Source organism: Sturnira hondurensis, unplaced genomic scaffold, assembly GCF_014824575.4.
Source record: "Sturnira hondurensis isolate 20B ecotype Veracruz unplaced genomic scaffold, ASM1482457v3 Scaffold0018728, whole genome shotgun sequence".
Classification (NCBI taxonomy): Eukaryota; Metazoa; Chordata; class Mammalia; order Chiroptera; family Phyllostomidae; genus Sturnira; species Sturnira hondurensis.
In genome coordinates this window covers 1,519,299-1,537,119 of record NW_028091359.1, presented here as the reverse complement: position 1 = coordinate 1,537,119, position 17,821 = coordinate 1,519,299, and the positions used below count along the sequence as shown (strand labels likewise).

General features: G+C 39.1%; 1 protein-coding gene across 2 annotated transcripts in view; it reads left to right on the top strand.

The window, feature by feature from the left end:
- AATF (apoptosis antagonizing transcription factor) overlaps positions 1 to 17,821 on the top strand; it is a 103,625-nt gene that overhangs the window by 52,190 nt on the left and 33,614 nt on the right. The gene's annotated exons all lie outside the window — the stretch shown is intronic.

Genomic DNA, 17,821 nt, shown 5'->3' with positions numbered 1-17,821 from the left:
TTAAATCATATTCAACGAATAGCTCCTTTAAAGTAAGTGATGGGGATGATGTTTCACATAGAAAGGGGACATTAATAAGCATCTTGAAAAAGGTATGTGTATTGTGGCTCTAGAATAGAACATAATGCTTTAAAGTTAGGTGGTATCTTTGAAGATTACCAAATCCAAACTGTCTTTTTACAAACTGGAGCCTAGAGGAGGTAAATGACCTGTGTAGGACCATTCCCCTTAGTGGGTCAGGGCACTGAAGCCCAAGTTTTCTTGCTCCCAGTTTGATTTTCTTTCCAGCACATTTTGCTGTCTTTTGATCTGACACATTTAAAAATCCATGTGAGAGGGTTTTTTTCCAGACTAATATCTATTTAGGAAATTGGAGATCCAGTGTATCCATTTGCACTCTGACAAGTCACATGTATCACTTTTGTGCAATTATGAACTTCATTCAATTAACATTTATTATAGCAGATGCTAGGCTTATAAAGGCTAATAAGACAAAATCAGTGCCCAAGGAACTTGTGTCATCTAACAAGAGTAAGGTTCTCTGTAGCTTTGTATAGTCATATAGCTCCTCTTTAAGAGTATGACTTTATTAAAATTTAAGTGGAGAAATAGTGGTGAAAGAAGTCAATCAGGTCATTGATCTAAAAAACATACATGCAGTTCTCTAGTGTAGTATTATCACAAATACACCTCAAGCATTTATTAGCATACTGGTATTTTCCTCAACATACACTTGGTCTAATTCCTAAAGTCATTTCTTCATAACCTGTAAAAGGCCCTGAGAGTTGCTATTAGATATAAATTTGGGTTAATATAAATTCCCTGGTTTCCACAATGTAGTCACTGGCACACTAGAAGCCAGATTGAGATACCAGTATCCAATGAAACTTATTTCAGGTTAGAAAAGCCTTCAGGTACTTGAAGGTTCATTTGCTATGGCCTACTTTTGTATGTTTCTGAAGTTTTCTGTGATAAAAATTTCAAGAGAGGAAAAAGCCTTCAATTTCTTTTTTCCATTAATTTATTAATTCAACAAATATTTGAATGCTTACTGTATATTTCTTGAGTAACTAATGTTCTAGGCCGTGCTGTTTAATGTAGTAGCCACCAGCCACACATGTACCTATTTAAATTAATTAAAATAGAATAAAGTTAAATTTCAGATTTTCAGTCATGCTAGCCACATTTCTAAATGCTAAGTAGCTACATGTGTTAGTAGTGGCTACTGTGTTGGACAGTGCGAATAGAACATTCTGTCATCACAGAAGTTTCCATTGAAGCTGCATTAGGGGCTAGAACAAAGCAAAGTTTTGCCCTCATGAGCTTTATTCTAGCTTAGAGATAGGATGAAACTGGGGGCTACATCGTGATACTGCAGTAGAAAATGATAAAACTGAGTCTAGGGAAGGATTTTATCCTAGGGTTACTGTTTTTATCTAGGATGTTCAGGGGGATAAGGTGATATTTGAGCAGACACCTAAAGGAAGTGGGTAGCAGAGCCATGCAGGTGTCTGGGGGAATAGTGTGGGGACAAAGGGAATGGCAAGCACAGCTGGGGCTAGTATGTTTTAGGGAAATCCAGGAGGCTGGTGTCGCTGAGTGGAGTTTACAAGAAGGAGTGATAGGTAGTGGGAGGCTAGTCCCCAAAGGGCTCTGTAGGCCACTGTAAGGTTTTTTTGGCCTTTACTGTGACTGAGATGGGAGACCACTGGAGGGTTTTAAAGAGAGGAGTAACACGAGTAGTAATATTTTAAAAGAATCACTCTGATGGCTGTGTTAAAAATAAACTATAGGGAGACAAGGTGATAAGCAGGAAAACCGGAGACTCTAGGAATAATTCAGGCAGAAGATGGGGATAGCTGGGAGGTGGTTGGATTCTGAATTTATGTCGAGGGTTGAACTGACAGGGTTTGCTAATGGATTGCATGAGGGGTGTGGAAAGAGAGGAGTCTAGGATGACTCGAAAGTGTTTGGTCTGAGCAGTTGAAAGGATGAAGTTGAGATTCATTGAGGTGGGGGAACATGGCGAGAGAAGCTACTTTGGAGGAGAAATCTGTAACTCAATTTTGGTTATATTAAGGGTTTTAATTTTTAACCCTGCATGGCTTTAACCCGTATTGGCTTTTTAATTATTTTGATTCGAAAAGTTGGTTATATTAAGTTTAAAATAGCTCTGAAACATTCATATGGAGCTGCTGAAGAGATAATTTTTATATAATCTTGGAGTTCATGGGAGGGTCTGGGCTGAAGGTATGAATCTGAAGGCCATCAGCGTATAGATTGTATTTAATGCCGTGAGACTGAATGAGATCACCTAGGGAATGAAGGCAGAGAGGACATTCAGACATTTAGTAGTTGGGGAGAAGAGGAACCAGCACAGGAAACTGAGGAACCATCAGTGAATTAGGAGAGAAAAAGAAGAGTGATTTCCTAGGTTCCATGTAGAAGTGTTTCAAGAAGGGTGAAATCTAGTATTGTTCTCATACCAAAGCCAGAAGAAATATTACAAAGAAAGAAAATGACAGACCAATCTCTTATGAATATAGATGCAAAAGTCAGCAAATGACTAGCAAACTCAATCCAGCAACACATAAAAGCAGTTATGTACTGTGACCAGGTGGGATTTAGTGCAGGAATGTGAGGTTGGTTTAACAAATATCAGTCAATGTAATATACCATATTGATAGAATAAGGACAGAAACCATGTGATATCTCAATAAATGTAGAAAAAATATTTAACATCCTTTCATGATAAAAACACAACACATCAGGGATAGAAGGGAACTTTCTAACCTGGTAAAGAATGTCTATGAAAACCTACAAGTCACATCTTACTCAGTGGGGAAAGACAGTACTTTTCCTTAAGATTAAGAACAAGGCAAGGATATCTGCTCTTGCCACAAACTATTCACTATTATATGGAAGGTTCCAACTAAGGTAGTTAAAAAAGATGAAGAAATAAAAGGCATACACTTGGGAAAGGAAGATGTAAAGCTATCTCTTATTTGCAGATGGTATGATCCTATATATAGAAAATCCCAAAGAAGCAACCAAAAAGCTACTAGATTTTAAAAATGAGTTCAACAGAGTTGAGCATGCAAGATGAACACACAAAAATTAATTGTTTCTATACACAAGCAGTGAGTGATCTGAAAAGGAAATTAAGAAAATTATTTTATTTATAATAGCACCCAAAAGAATAAAATACCAAGGAACTGAAAGACTTGTACTCCAAAAGCTATAAACATTGCTGAAATAAACTTTAAAGACATAAATATATGGAAAACCATCTCATGTTCATGGATTAGAAGATGGCAGTACTCCCCCAATTGACTTATAGATTCAACACATCTCTGTCAAAATCCCAGCTGCCTTTTGCAGAAATTGACAAATTTATTGATCCTAAAATTCATATGGAAATGCACAGGATCCAAAATAGCCAAAGCAGTCTTGAAAAGAACAGAGTTGGAGCACTCATACTTCCTAATTTCAAGACTTAACACAAAGCTCCTAATAGTCAAGATATGGTACTAGTATAAGGTTAGGCATGTAGATCAATGAAATACAATTGAGAGTCCAGAAATAAACCCTTACTTTCATGGTCCAATGATTTTCGACAGGGTCACCAAGACAGTTCAGTGGGGGAGATAACAGTCTTTCAACAAACAGTGCAAGGATGACGTGCAAAAGAATGAAGTTAGAGCCCTCCCTCTCATCTACACAAAAAATTAACTTGGAACGGATCATACACCTAAATATAAGAGCCAGAACCGTGAAACTTTTAGAAGAAGAATAGGAGTAAATCTTCATGACCTTGGGGTAGGCAGTGGCTTCTTAGATGTGACAATAAAAGCAGAAATGACAAAAACAAAACAAAACACAAAGCCTTTTGTTCTATAAAGGTACCATTAGGAAAATAATAAAATCTACAAAATGGGAGAAGATATTTGAAAATCATATATCTGATAAGGGACTGATATTTAGAATACATACAGAACTTTTACAACTCAGTAATAAAAGAAACCCCAATAAAAATGACAAAGGAATAAACATTTCTCTAAAAAATGTTTAAATGACAAGTAAGCACTGGAAAATATGTTCAACATCATTAGTCTTTAGGGAAATGCTAGTCAAAATCAAAATGAATGCCACTTTATACCACTGGGACGGCTGTGGTCAAAAAGAAATGGTGACAAGTATTGGGGAGGACATGGCGTATTTGAAACTCTCGCATTTGCTGATGGGAATGCAAATTGGTACAGCCCTGTGGAAAACAGTTTCGCAGTTCCTCAAACATTAAACATAGATTACCATCTGACCTAGCAATTCCACTCTTAGGTGCATACCCAAGAAAAATGAAAGCATATGTTCACATAAAAACTTGCATGTGAGTATTTGCAACATTATTCTTATGAGCCACAAAGGAAACAGCCCCAATGTCCCTCCATTTGTTTATCCATTTAATAAATGGATAAACAAAATGTGGTGTATCCATACAATAGAATATTATTTAGCCATAAAGAGAAATAAAGTACTCAGACTTGCTACAACACGTATAAACCTTGAAAACATTATGTTAAGTGAAGAAGCTATTCACAAAGAGCGTGTATTAATATGATTCCATTTATATGAGATGTCCAGAATAAGCACATCTGTAGAGATAGGAAGTAGATTAGTGATTACCTAAGGCTGGGTGTGTTGAGGGTAAAGTGGGGGATAACCACTAATGAATGAGTAATGGGTTTCTTTCGGGAGTGATGAATATATTCTAAAATTGATTGTAGTAATGGTTACACAACTCTATGAATATACAGAATCTTGAATTGTACAACTTAAATTGGTAAATTATATGGTATGTGAAATCAAAGTGAAGATTTTTTTATTCCTCACCCTAGGATATTTTTTTATTATTGATTTGATAGAGAACAAGACAGACAGACATCTACGTGAGAGAGACACATCAATCAGTTGCCTCCTATACTCACAACCTTTTGGTGCATCTTTTCCAGAGCTTACTGGTGGTTTAAATATTTTTTTGAGAAATGTTTATTCTTTTTTCACTTTTTATTGGGTTATTCGTCTTTTATTATTGAGTTATAAAGTTCTAGATATGAGAGAGAGAGAGAGAGAGAAACATCGGTCAGTTGCCTCCCGTACCTGCAATCTTTTGATGATGCTCCAACCAACTCAGCAGGGCTTTTTTGTTTTTTAAAGGAGAGAGAGAAATACTATGTTAAATGTTGGGAACAGATCATGTAAGATAAGGACTGGGAATGGAACATTTGTGTTAGCAACTTGGAAGTCATTGGTGACTTTAACAAAAACTGTTTTGGTAGAGTGATGGAATGGGTTCAAGAAAGAATGGAAAGAGCTCTGACGGACATGGGTCAGTTGGTTGAGCATCATCTTACATAATAAAAGGTTGCTGGTTCGATTCCTGGTCAGGGCATGTGCCTAGATTGCGGGTTGGTCCCTGGTTGAGGCATATGTGAGAGGCAACTCTGATCAGTGTTTTTCTCTCACACACTGATGTTTCTCTCCATCTCTTTCTCCCTCTCTCTGAAAATAAATAAGGTCTTTTAAATTTTTTGCAAAAAGAATAGAAGGAGAAAAATTGGAGGTAGTGTGTAACAACTCTCGAAGAAATTTGCCCTAAAGGGAATAGCAAATTGGGGCAGGAGATGGAAGGGGAAGTAGAGGATTGCGAGAGTTTTTTGGTCTCGTTTTAAGATAGGAGCCATATTCTGTATACTGTTTATATGCTGATAGAAATGATCCAGTAGGGAGGGGGAAATGGATGTTTCAGGGAAGAGGTGAGGATTGCTGGTGCATACACAAGTGGACAGGGGTTGGGCTGATGGACAGTAGGTATCAGAGGGAAGGCACGGTATGTGGGTAAAGTTGCAAGTAGATAAGGGATGAAAGCATGTAAGAGTTCTCTGAGTACTTTTGTTATACTTGGTTTGATTTGACTTGATCTTATGAATTAAGAAGCCAAGAGTGGGAGAAATTGGAGGTTTGAGAAAAGAAGGGGTATGGCAAAGCCATCTAAGAGGGTGGGGGGAGGAGTAGATGAGGAAATTGTAGTAGAATCACCAGGTAGCACCAAAGACCCGCAGAAGGAAGTGCTAACGGAGTTAAAGTCGGCGAGACCAGTTTACTCAATCTTGGCTCCTGTAGCCAGTTCACCTATGTGGATGCAGATACCAAGATTTAACATGGTTTTGGGGTTTTGCCAAGGAATTCCTTATCCTGCAATTCTGAAATTTAAAAAAGTTCTGAAAACTCAGTTTCTGGTTTGTTTTGGTTTGGCAAATCATTGTGGCAACATCTGCTGTGAATGGTCATGAAGCTATATAAACCTGTAAGGCTTTATTTATCCCACTTAGTGGGAATAGTCAAGTATTTTGCTATAGAAATATTAATGTGTTTGACTTTGGGGTACAGCCCCAGGCTCTGCTAGAGCACTTAAAGTCTATCCTGAACGTTCTGCATTCCAAGACACATCAGTCCCCAAGGTATTGTGGACAGCATGGAGGGGAGTTAAGGGTGAATACTAGGAGTGATCATCTGATGAACTGTGAGTTGCGTCCACCTGAGTAAGGAGGGAGTGAGCATGTGAGGAGCAGAGCAGGGATGCTGAAAAGGTAGCAGGATCAATGGATTATTGATCCTGGTGGGGCTGAAGAATTACTGGAGTCTGAATGCTAGAGGGAGAATGCTAGAGATACTGGTTGAGGTTTGTTTCGGCTGGCCTTTTTGTTCTTAAAGGACATAATTACAGAATGTGAGGTTGTACTGCCTCTTCAGTTTCTTTCCTGTGAATCCTTTTTAGTAACACCGTCTCTGGTTCTGAATGACATCCTCTTCCTTCTGTTAATACAAATGATATATTGTATGGTGTCATCAGAGGAAACATTGCCAAAGAATGCCTGAAATAGTTTTGCTTCAGCTGGTGTCCCAAAGAATGTATAACCCCTCTCTCTACCTTTATCAATAGAAGAAGGAAAAAAGATGCACACCAGGACATCTGCCTGGTGACTAGGGGACAGAACACTGGGAATGGGGACTGTTGGAAATTCTAAAAATAGCACTTCATGTGCATTGTTACTTTTGGTATGGATTGGGAATAATGGCTTAATGGTCACTTTGTCTTTGTAAAGTTCATTTATTTGTAGGAAAAAGCAAATTGGCAAAAAGAACTTCTTTAGCATTTGCTTTACCCAGTTCTTACTGTCTTCACACATCAAATCCTGATACTGATAGTGATTTACTTGTACTTCTAGTTAATAATTAGATATTGGGAGACACTGCATGTCATGCCTAATGGAATATAAGGGGTCTGATGCGAAAGTTTTCTGTTTTGACTGATAAATTTTAATCCAAATGGCCAACCCTAGTGAAATATTATGGCCTTTGAAATATTTTAGAACTTATACTGAAAAAACAGTGTTACTTTATTCAGTGAATAAATTTATTATCCCTTCCAAACTGCAGGCCTTAGCTCTAGCTTCGGAGGGGAGGCTGAATCAGACAGCGGAAAAACTAATCAAATCCTTAAAGACTAAGGGCAGTGAGGCAGTGAGACTGGCTTTTTAGTGGTAGCCTCTAGCTCTGCATTTTCTTATTTTAGTAACCAAAGGTAAGTTATTTGTAACTTCACTATTAAGATATACTTGGATTTTATTCACCCATCCTGATTTCCTTCCATTCTTCGCTATATTATTTTTCTTGTAAATATTGTACTTGCCATTGCAGAAGTTGATACTTTCCATCCTTGGTCACAAAATCTATAAGACTGGTTGCTACTTAACTCTTTGATTGTAGAAATACTATTAAATAATCACACTGTGCAAGGCAGTATGCAGAGTTCTGTAGGAGGCAGGAATTTGAGTCAGACTATACTCTGCTCTCAAGAAGCTTACAGCCAGGCAAAAGAGATGACATAAACATAAACAGCCAGAAGGCTTGGTGAGGGTATATTAAAGAGTTTAGAAGAGAGGGAAATGAATAACAGTTTGGGAGAATTCAAGAATGCTGTGAGGAGGGCATGACATTTGTTCTAGGTCTTCAGTAGGTAGGTTTGAGAGAGGAGGAGATTGAGGTTAGGGGGCCTCTAGGTTGAGGGAACTGTGATCAGAATATGGTGAGGGAGTAGCAGGTCATTGAAGGGAATAGTGGTACTAGAATAAGTTGATAATGAAGATCATTGGTCTAGTTTGGAAAAGTTCTGCAAATAATAGCATACTTGTCAAGTGTCGACTTAACTATTTTTGTGAATTTTCTATGCTTTTTATATTTTTCTTTCATTCTGCTTTTCCTTCATTTCATATCTTATTTATTATCTACTACTGAAAATCAGTAGAAAAGAAATTGAATTGTTGTACATGTTCACTGTTAGCAACTGTGGAGATTTACTATGGAAGGTGTTGGATCTTTTTCTTGTCCTAAATGGGTATAGGATTATGAGTATTATCTGATGTTGACAATATTTCTATTAATATAATGTTTATACTTTGCTAAATGCTTTACTTTACAATCTTTTAAAATCCCAAATCAACTTTATGAGGCACAATTATTACCACTTTCTGGATGAGAAAACTGAGTCTCAAATAGGTGAAAAAACTTGTCCCAAATTACGCAGCTAGTAAGGGGCATAGCTGGATTCAAAAACCCAGCTGTGTCAGACTCCAGAGCCAAAGGCGTTATTCTGACTCACTGGCAGATATTCACAGTTAGGTTGAACAGTGCAGCACATACATGCATGTAATTGAAAACTCATATCTAGAAGCATTCGATCTTAGGAAATGGGAGATGGAAACCTCAGTTGGGATTTGGTACACCTATTTCATAGATAAAATATATTTCTATCTGTCTATTTATTTATTTATTTTTAAATGTTCTAATTTATTTTTTAGAGAGAGGGGAGGGGAGAGAGAAAGAGGGAGAGAAACATCAATTTGTGGTTGCCTCTCGCACGCCACTTACTGAGTACGTGGCCTGCAACCCAGGCATGTGCCCTGACTGGGAATTGAACTGGCAATCATTTGGTTCTCAGCCTGCACTCAGTCCACTGAGCTACACCAGCCAGGGCAGATAAAATATATTTAAACAGAAGATGCTGTATTGAAATTCATGCAGATCATTATTACAGAAATGTCAAGACACCTTTCCCACAGTAAAGGGACCAACTCAAAGATACTGCAGAAAGGACCAGGGTATTGGGGTGTGGTTAGAGGAAGTACGGACGATCTGTTCTTTCTCTTCTTTCCCTGAGAAAAAACAACTTTTTTCCTTTGGGAAATGACCCCCAAGGGGGAGGATAGATCTACATTATTTTAACAGTAAAAGAACAAGAACTGTTTTAACGTATTTTCTTTCATTTGGATTAAATAGTTTTTGTTTTCATTTTTTAAATTCAGGTATTTTTGGCATGGTTAAGAAAAAAAAAGTCATTTTCACCCACATGAAACAAACCGCCCAGTTCTCTAGGCCCTGTGTACAAAGTGTTAGACTGTTGTTTGGGGAGGAGGAATTACTAGTAATGGTAATGACAAAAACAAGCAGGCTCCCCAGTTGCTTAGGTGGATAGTTGTTCCCTGGATTAGAGTCAGGGTATCATATAATTCCTTTTTTTTTTTTAAAGATTTTATTTATTTATCTTTAGAAGGGAAAGGAGAGAGGGAGAGAAACATCAATGTATGGTTGCCTTTGGTGTGTCCCCTGCTGGGAGTTGGCCTGCAGGGAACCGGCCTGCAACCCAGGCATGTGCCCTGACTGGGAACCGAACCACGATCCTCTGGTTCGCAGGCCTGTGCTCAATCCACTGAGCTACACCAGCCAGGTCATATAATTCCTTTTGTTTAAAAAACAATGTCAAGGACTGTGTGTGTGATAAAATAATGACAAATCTTTTTTCCCTGAAATAATTTTTTCCCTCTGTGTACATTTTTATTGAGCTCCTTCAGTGGGCCAGTGCAGAGAATAGAATGATGAGCACAGTTAGATACACTGTCTGCTCTCTGTGAAGCAAACAGTAAGCCAGCAAAAGAAGTACACAATTATCAGGTAATTCACTAATAAGATGTAAATTAAGTACAACTAAAACATAGGGTGTATGTATGTAGAGGGGCACATGTAAGTAAGGTTTCCCTGAGGAAGAGATGAGTGAGCTGAGATTTATCAAATGAGTAGAGAAGGAGTGGGGTGTGAGCAGGTGAGTGGTTAGAGACGCATGTTCCACGCAGTGCGTGTGAGGAAAACGGCTCCGTCTGTGGTGGGAGTGAGCCCGGGAGCTTTTCAGGTACAGAGAAAATGCGGGTGGGACTGGAGTGTGGCAGTGGAAGGCTAGGCTGGAGAGGCAGGTAAGGGGTCAGACTGTGTTGGGCCTTTAGGCTGTAATAGGAATTTTTATCTTCTGGCACATTTGCATTTTGAAAATATTACTTTGACTATAAAGGGGGAAGCAAAATGGAGGAAGGGCAAGAGCACATTTTACTAAGAAAATTATACTAATACAGGTGAGACCATGTCTGTTTTATTCTTCTTGTTTTCCTAGTGTACTCAATGAGTATTTATGGCATGAATGGAGAAAATAATAGCCTGTACTAGGTGGAGGCAGTGGACATAGAGAAAAATGTACAGATTCATGAATTAGTGGATCACATATAAAAGACTTGGGGATAGATTAGATATTGAGCATAAGGAAAAAGGAATTCCAGTGATAACACTTAGGTCATTAAGTCTCAAGGACAGAATGAAATTCTTGGGGAAAGCATATGGAATGAGGAGAAAAGAAAGCTTGGAACTGACCCTTGAGGAATGTTAACGTTTACTGCGTGGGCAGAAGAGCTGGCTGCATATGGAGTAAAATCAAAGAGGTACCTCGAAGATTCCAGGGACAGAGTGTTTTAGGCAGGGGAGAGTGTCCGGTGTCCCTGGCTGCTTCAAGAAGCCTGTAAGATGAGTCATGACAGATGTCATTAGGTGTGGAGACCTTCAGTTCTTGGCATGAGTAGTTTTCAGTGGAACAAGGGGCAGAAATATTATGGCGGTGCAGAGTCGGTTGAGGAATGAGTAGGCAATATGGAGAGGAAACAGAAAAAAGTTACCCATAGGGAATGGGGTTATTTTGTGGCAATTTTATACTGTAGACATGTATAGTCATTCCTTCCTGGCTATTTGAAATTTTAGTATATGTAGACTTATTTTTTTGTATACTTCAAATAAAGTATATAGAAATTGCATGTGACTCCTTTTGGGGATAATCTGAAAGACTGGTGAGCCAAGAACAAAAAAGAAAAATGGTGATAAAGCAGGAGGCAGAGCAGAAACGGATGTGCTTTCAGTGAGAATTCTTGGGGGAAATAGAGAAGCTGCGGGAAGAGTAAACCCAAGCCTTGTGAGTCTGCTTTTTGTTGTCTCGTGGTGACAAAGGGACAGAATCACATGCAAGAGGACTTTACTTCACTTCTTGCATGTACTCTCTGTGAATTGGGGAGGGAGTTTGAAAAATGTTGACTCAGCAAGGCTACATTAAGTCAAACAGAGGGTTTGCCTTAAGCATTTTTCCATCTCAAGCATCTGTGGCGATGAGCCATGGAAGCCCGATAGGTAGGAATCAATAACTGTGGGTCACAAATTCAGAAAACGAGGGACTGTGTGTCCATAAAACCAAATGCTGTAAGAATCACTTGGCTTTTAGACAATAGTGTCAAAACAATTCACAGAATAGTCTGTCAGCAAGTGGTGCGACTGGATATCCACATGCAAAAGAAGGAGCTTGGACCCCTATCTTATACCATACACAGAGGTTAACTCGAAGTGGGTTACAGGTCTAAATATAAAAGCTAAAACTATAAAACTCTTAGAAAGAAACAGGAATAAATCTTTATGAACCTGGGCGAGGCAATAGTTTCTTAGAACATCAAAAGCACAAATGACCAATGAAAAAAACTGGACTACATCAAAATTAAAAGCTTTCTACCGCAAACAGTGCCATCAAGAAACTGAAAAGACACCTCACGGAATGGAGGTTGATAAGGGACTGGAATCTGGAATATATAAGCTACTCTTACAACTCAATAATAAAGTGACAACCTAGGTAAAGAATCATCTGAACAGACATTCCTTTAAAGAAAATACACAAATGGCTAGTGAGCACAGAAAGGTGTTCAGCCTCATTAGCCTTCAGGGAAACGCAAGTCAAAACCGTAAGAAGATGAGATAATACTTTACACCCACTAGGATGACTCACATCAGAGAGTCAGGTAATTGCAAGTACTGGCAAGGATGGGGAGAACTTGGACCTCCCAAATGCTGCTGGGAATGTAAAGTCTTGTAGTTACTTTGGAAAACAGTGCAGCGGTTTCTCAAAATTGTAAACATAGAGGAACTACATGACCTAGGAATTCCACTCCTAGATACATTCCTAAGAGAAATGAAAGCATGTGCTTACACAAAAAATTGTAATGAGCGCCCAAAGCAGCATTATTCACGACAGCCATGAAGTGGAAACAACCAGAGTGTTCCTCAACTGATGAGTGATTAAACAAAGTGCGGTGTGTCCACACCATAGAATCTTATTCAGCCATGAAAAGGAGTGAAGTACTGACACATGCTACAACATGGATGAGCCTTGAAAACATGTTAAGTGAGCAAACCCAGTCCCAAACGGCCATATGTTGCGTGATCCCATTTATATGAAATGTTCATAATGGGCGTGTCATGAAGAGAGATCAGTGGTTCCCCAGGGCTGTGGGGTGTGTGCTGAGTTCACTGGGAATGACAGCTAACAGGGATGGGGTGGGGATGGAAAAGTGCAAAAATTTAATGTGGTGATGACTGCACAGCTTAGAATTTAATTTAAAAAACACTAAATTATATACATTTCTGGTGGGTAACTTGTGTGGTAAGTGAATTTTATCTCAGAGCTGTCAATGATCATTTGGCATTATCTGCAGCAAATCAAAATAAATGTCATTGGTATTATTTCCAGTGTATTGCCATGTTTAGAAAACAAAAAATATTCCTGAGGGTTCTAGTTAGTTATTTCCTCAATCCTCTTGCCCTTTTCCCCCGCTGTAGGAATTGTAAATTTCTCAGTGTGTATTTGCAGACTGGGGAGACTTTTCAGAAACATCCATACTCTTTTTCTCTGGGAATTATTAAGTTAATACTGACAAATTCTTCTTCTTGGGTTTTCTATTGCCTCAGAAATATTAATTGTACAATACTACAGTGCTAAGGAGTCCCGGAAGGTAAAAACTTTTTTAGGCTTTTTCCTAATTTCTTTCATGTTTTAAAATAATGTATACTACTGTTGATTCATCAATTTTAGTCTTTATCAAATGATTTCTTGGCTTTTGGTAATAAGGCTCTGCCTCTCCTGTCCCCCTCCCCAGTCACAGTTTTGTGAAAACAGTCAGTGTTTACACTGTTAGGACTATAAACATTGTTCACAAGTAGTATATCGTGATTACATTTCCTTCCAAACTTGTTTTTTCCTAGAGCTAACACTGCCTGTTTTTAAATGATTTGCTTAGTTTTCTATCTCTTGGTATTTCCCCCCCCTTACTCAAAATGCCTTGAGTGTTTAAAATAACCTATCACTTTTCCCCTGGAGACCTTCCTCCTGGAGTTCTCTGGACTTGGTTCCTTGCTGCAACGGCTGCTCCCTGGGCCACTGCCATCTGTAGTCGTGGGGCTTGCCTTAGCTTCTTTCCTGAGTTAGACCTGTTCCTTAACGTCTCATTCTTTCTCTTTCTTGCTGTAAGCTCTCATTTTACTGAAGCACATCTTCCTGTGAAAGAGTGTGTGGAAAGTAAATTGTTGAGTCCTTGCATGTGTGAAATGTCTTTATGTAACTCATACTTGGCTAACACTTTGGCTGTGTATGGAATTTGAGGTTGAAAGTCATTTTCCTCAAAATTTTGAAGGCATTGCTCAGCTGTCCTATGCTATCTGCTATTGCTATTGAAATGTCTAATCTCATTTAGATTTTCATTCCTTAATAGGTAGGGTGACTGTACAATTTATTGTGAAAACTGGGACACTTGAGGTGCTTGCCTGAAAGGATACGAGGACAGCAGGCTGAAGCCGGGACTCTGGGGTAAACTAGGACACACGGTCACCCTCTTTATCTGTGACCTATTTTTTCTCTAATCATTTAGGATCCTCTCTCTGCTTCTAGTGTTCCACATTTCATGATGATGTGTCTTGGGAAAATCTTTTTTCATTCATTGTACTAGAACTTTGTGGGCTCATTCCTGTCCTTCAATTCTGGGAAATTTTCATTATTTTTTAAACAATGGTCTCCCAGCCTTCCTTATTCAGGTGCTTGACATTCTGGATTGCCTTCCTGGTTTTTTCTTCTCTCACAAATAAGCATGGGGATGTTATCTTTTTGCCTTTGTGTTTTAAATCCGAAATGCTTCTGTACATTTATCTTTTAGCTCTTCTATTGAAATTTAAATTTTTCTGTGTTTAATTTGTTTCATTTTTTTCTCAGTATTCTGTTCTTATAAAAGTGTATCTTCATTCACTTCTCTGAGGGTGTTGTTAGTTTTTCCTTCCTTCCTTCCTTCCATCCAAGGATTCTTTTGGCCACCGCTCCTCACCCCTGACCCCACATTACTTTCTTGAGTTCCTTTTTTTTTTTTTCCTATTTGTTTTGGTTTCTGTCTGAAGCTTTCCTCAGGTGCTGGTGACCCTTAACTGTCTCTTCATATTTAAGAGGAAGGTATTAAAAAGTGTCTCTGAAAACTGACCATAGCTTTTTGGCTCCTTTATAATTGTGCTGTGAACTCACCTCTTTTGTTTAGAATATTCTCAAATATCAGAACTTGGAAATTTCCTTTTCTGGAGTGAACAGGGGTCAGACTTGCAGTTTCTCGGGAAGAGACTTCTCTGCTTTCCTGGCTGGCAGTTTTATGGGTAGGTTTGTATATAGGTCCTGGCATTCTGCGTACGGGTCTGGGAGGGAGGCGGAAGGCCCCAGGGATTATCGTAGTGCCTTTCCCTGGTACCTCACCCCTGCCTTCTGTGCCTTGTGTTTCTCAGTCTGGAGCGTTTTTCCAGAGAATAAAACTTCCTCCCCCCACCCCGATAAAAGCAGGTAATAAGAGGAAGTTAGCCACTTGGCCTTGTGGGGTAATGGAGAAGGCCCAGTGTGGTTCGCCCTCCCAACTCCACCTTTCAGGGTAACTGCCACGCCTAGAGCCCATCCTCCCAGGGCTTCTGTGACTCTGATTAGCTCCACCCTCACCTTTGTTCCCTCTGGGCACTTGAGTGATAACTTCCTTTTACTCCTCCATCTCCTGTCTTTGAAAAATTTATGAAAATCTGCTCTCATTAGTTCTAATCTTTCTTGTGGGTTAATACATTTATTTTATTCCTCTCCTGTCTTTTAGAGGGCTGGAGAAGGGAAGGGAGAAGAGATAAACTAATTGTTCAATCTGCGGTTTTTAACTGATTCAGGCATGCTCTTTTTTTGTAGGCAAAGTATTAGAAATGCTGATTAGATGCTACGTAGTACTAGCAGTGCAGTGCCTCACGTATGTTGTTATGGGTTAAATAGGTTTCTGACCTGCAAACCTAACTATATCCATGGTTTTCCCCTAGAACTAGAGAAACAATCAAGCTTATCTGAGTTGTCTCTCTGGAGGAGTTGTAACAGGCTAGAACAAAAATATTTCATACATCTCTCCATTTTCTGAGTCACATGGAAAATTACAAATATTGTGTCATCATTGTCAAAATTAATAGCTCCAATAACTGTAACCAAAATGTGAATTTTAATGGAAACTTTGTTCCTCAAGTTCAGCTATAAAAATTGAACGCACAAGCCTCATTTCTTTCTGCAACTTTTTTGAAAGCAGTTTTCCTGATTAAATTTAAACCCAGTGATAGTGGTAGCAATGGGAAATAGGAATAGCCATGGGAATAGTTTACTTGTATTTTCTTGCTGCTTTTTATTCCCACTTTGCACACAGCAGGATCTTCTCAAACACTGGACTGAATAAAGTAGACTTAGCCAGATAGACCAAGAAAGCCATCTTCCTAATCACGAATGACTAAGAATAGCTGTGCAAGGCACTTGGGTAGTGGAAATGCAACCCAGAATGTGTCAGGTACATGGAGCACCGGAAAGGAAACCTGGTGTCTGAATGACAGAGGCCACTGCACGTGTAATGGATCCACTGCAGTTGTGTGACTCCAATTCTCAGCCTCTGGGAAGGGCATATGGGGCTTTCTTCCAGAGGATCTCCCCTTTTGTGCTGGGGCAGCCTTCCATGAGCACTTGCTCCCAGTGGCCATGGCAGCCCCAGCCGCAAGGGATCAGAGACAATTAGGAAAACCAGGAACAGTTGTTGTAATCTCTTAAGTGGCTGGAACGAGGTAAGGGCTGTGAGATGCGGGCATTCCATTATTTTTCTTCCTTTTCACTTTTTTCCTTCTGTTCTTTTTCTTCTTCTTTATCTAAAAAAAATTCTTTTATTACTTACCTCTCCCCCTTCTCCCTTCCAACCTTGCTTTTGACAGCATATTGACTAGGGACCAGAAGCCCATTTTTGCTTAGCCTTCAGGGCAGCTGGGTACAGAGTAGCAGTGTTACATAGGTTTACTGTGTCGTCTGTCTGTGTAACACTGGATTTGGATCTTGTATTTAGCTGCCAGAAGTGACTGTGATGAAGTAGGAGAGATAAACTGATAGATTGGCTGCCAGAAAGATGTTGGGAATCAATCAGATAAACAGGGTAGAGAAATAGCTTGCTGTTTTCTAGTGATAATAAAGCAGTGGCCTCTGGTCCCTGCATTTTAAAACAGAATTGCTGTAGCAATAATGTCCCAAAAAAGCAAATGAAAAAACATCACAGGCGGTTTTTTAATTGCAATTAAGATATCCTTTTCCCTTTTGCAATAAGGATTCATCTTATATGGAAATTAATATTTTTATAAATTTGTTTTACTTCTTCCAGTGCCTACTTATTAAACAAATGAAAATGAGAGCATGGCCCTGGCTGGTGTAGTTCAGTGGATAGAGCACAGGCCTGTGAAGCAGAGGGTCGCCGGTTCGATTCCTAGTCAGGGCACATGCCTGGGTTGCAGGCCAGGTCCCCAGTAGGGGACACACGAGAGGCAACCACACACTGATATTTCTCTCCCTCTCTTTCTCCTTCCCTCCCCCTCTCTCTAAAAATAAATAAATAAAATATTAAAAAAAGAAAAGAAAATGAGAGCATGAACTACTTTCACAGGAATTATATTCCTTCTCAATCCTCCCACAGACTTCAGCTATTTAACTCGGTGAAATATCTGTATTGCTACCATGTCTTACCTACAAAACAATTACTTATTTTTGTAAAGAAACAAGTTTTAAGGTCAATCTAAGGTCAAACCAGTATTATTGACAGATGATTAGTGGAAACTAGTTTATTTTGGTGTCTCCCCTTAGATTTTCATCAGAAGATTTTTGGAATTTCAATCTCTGTTGCTGTTTCCCTGCATACATATAGCACTTATATAGGAGAGATGATATACAGTCTTACTACTGTAATTTAAAATTTTCCTCCTTTGGTTTAACTTTTAAATCTACCGCTTCTCTTCACATAGGACTTTAAGATCCAATGCAAATGCTTAAGTCCGTGTGAAAGATACAGATTTAGATTTTGGTTGCATGCAGTGGACTGCGCAGGATTAGGAGGGGAGTAGGTTCGAGTACCCGTGGAGTTAATGATACGGGATGCGAGACTGGTTCTGTCTTGTATTTGCAGTACACACACATGTCTCTCTTTAGGTTTCCCCTGAAAATTATTCTGCC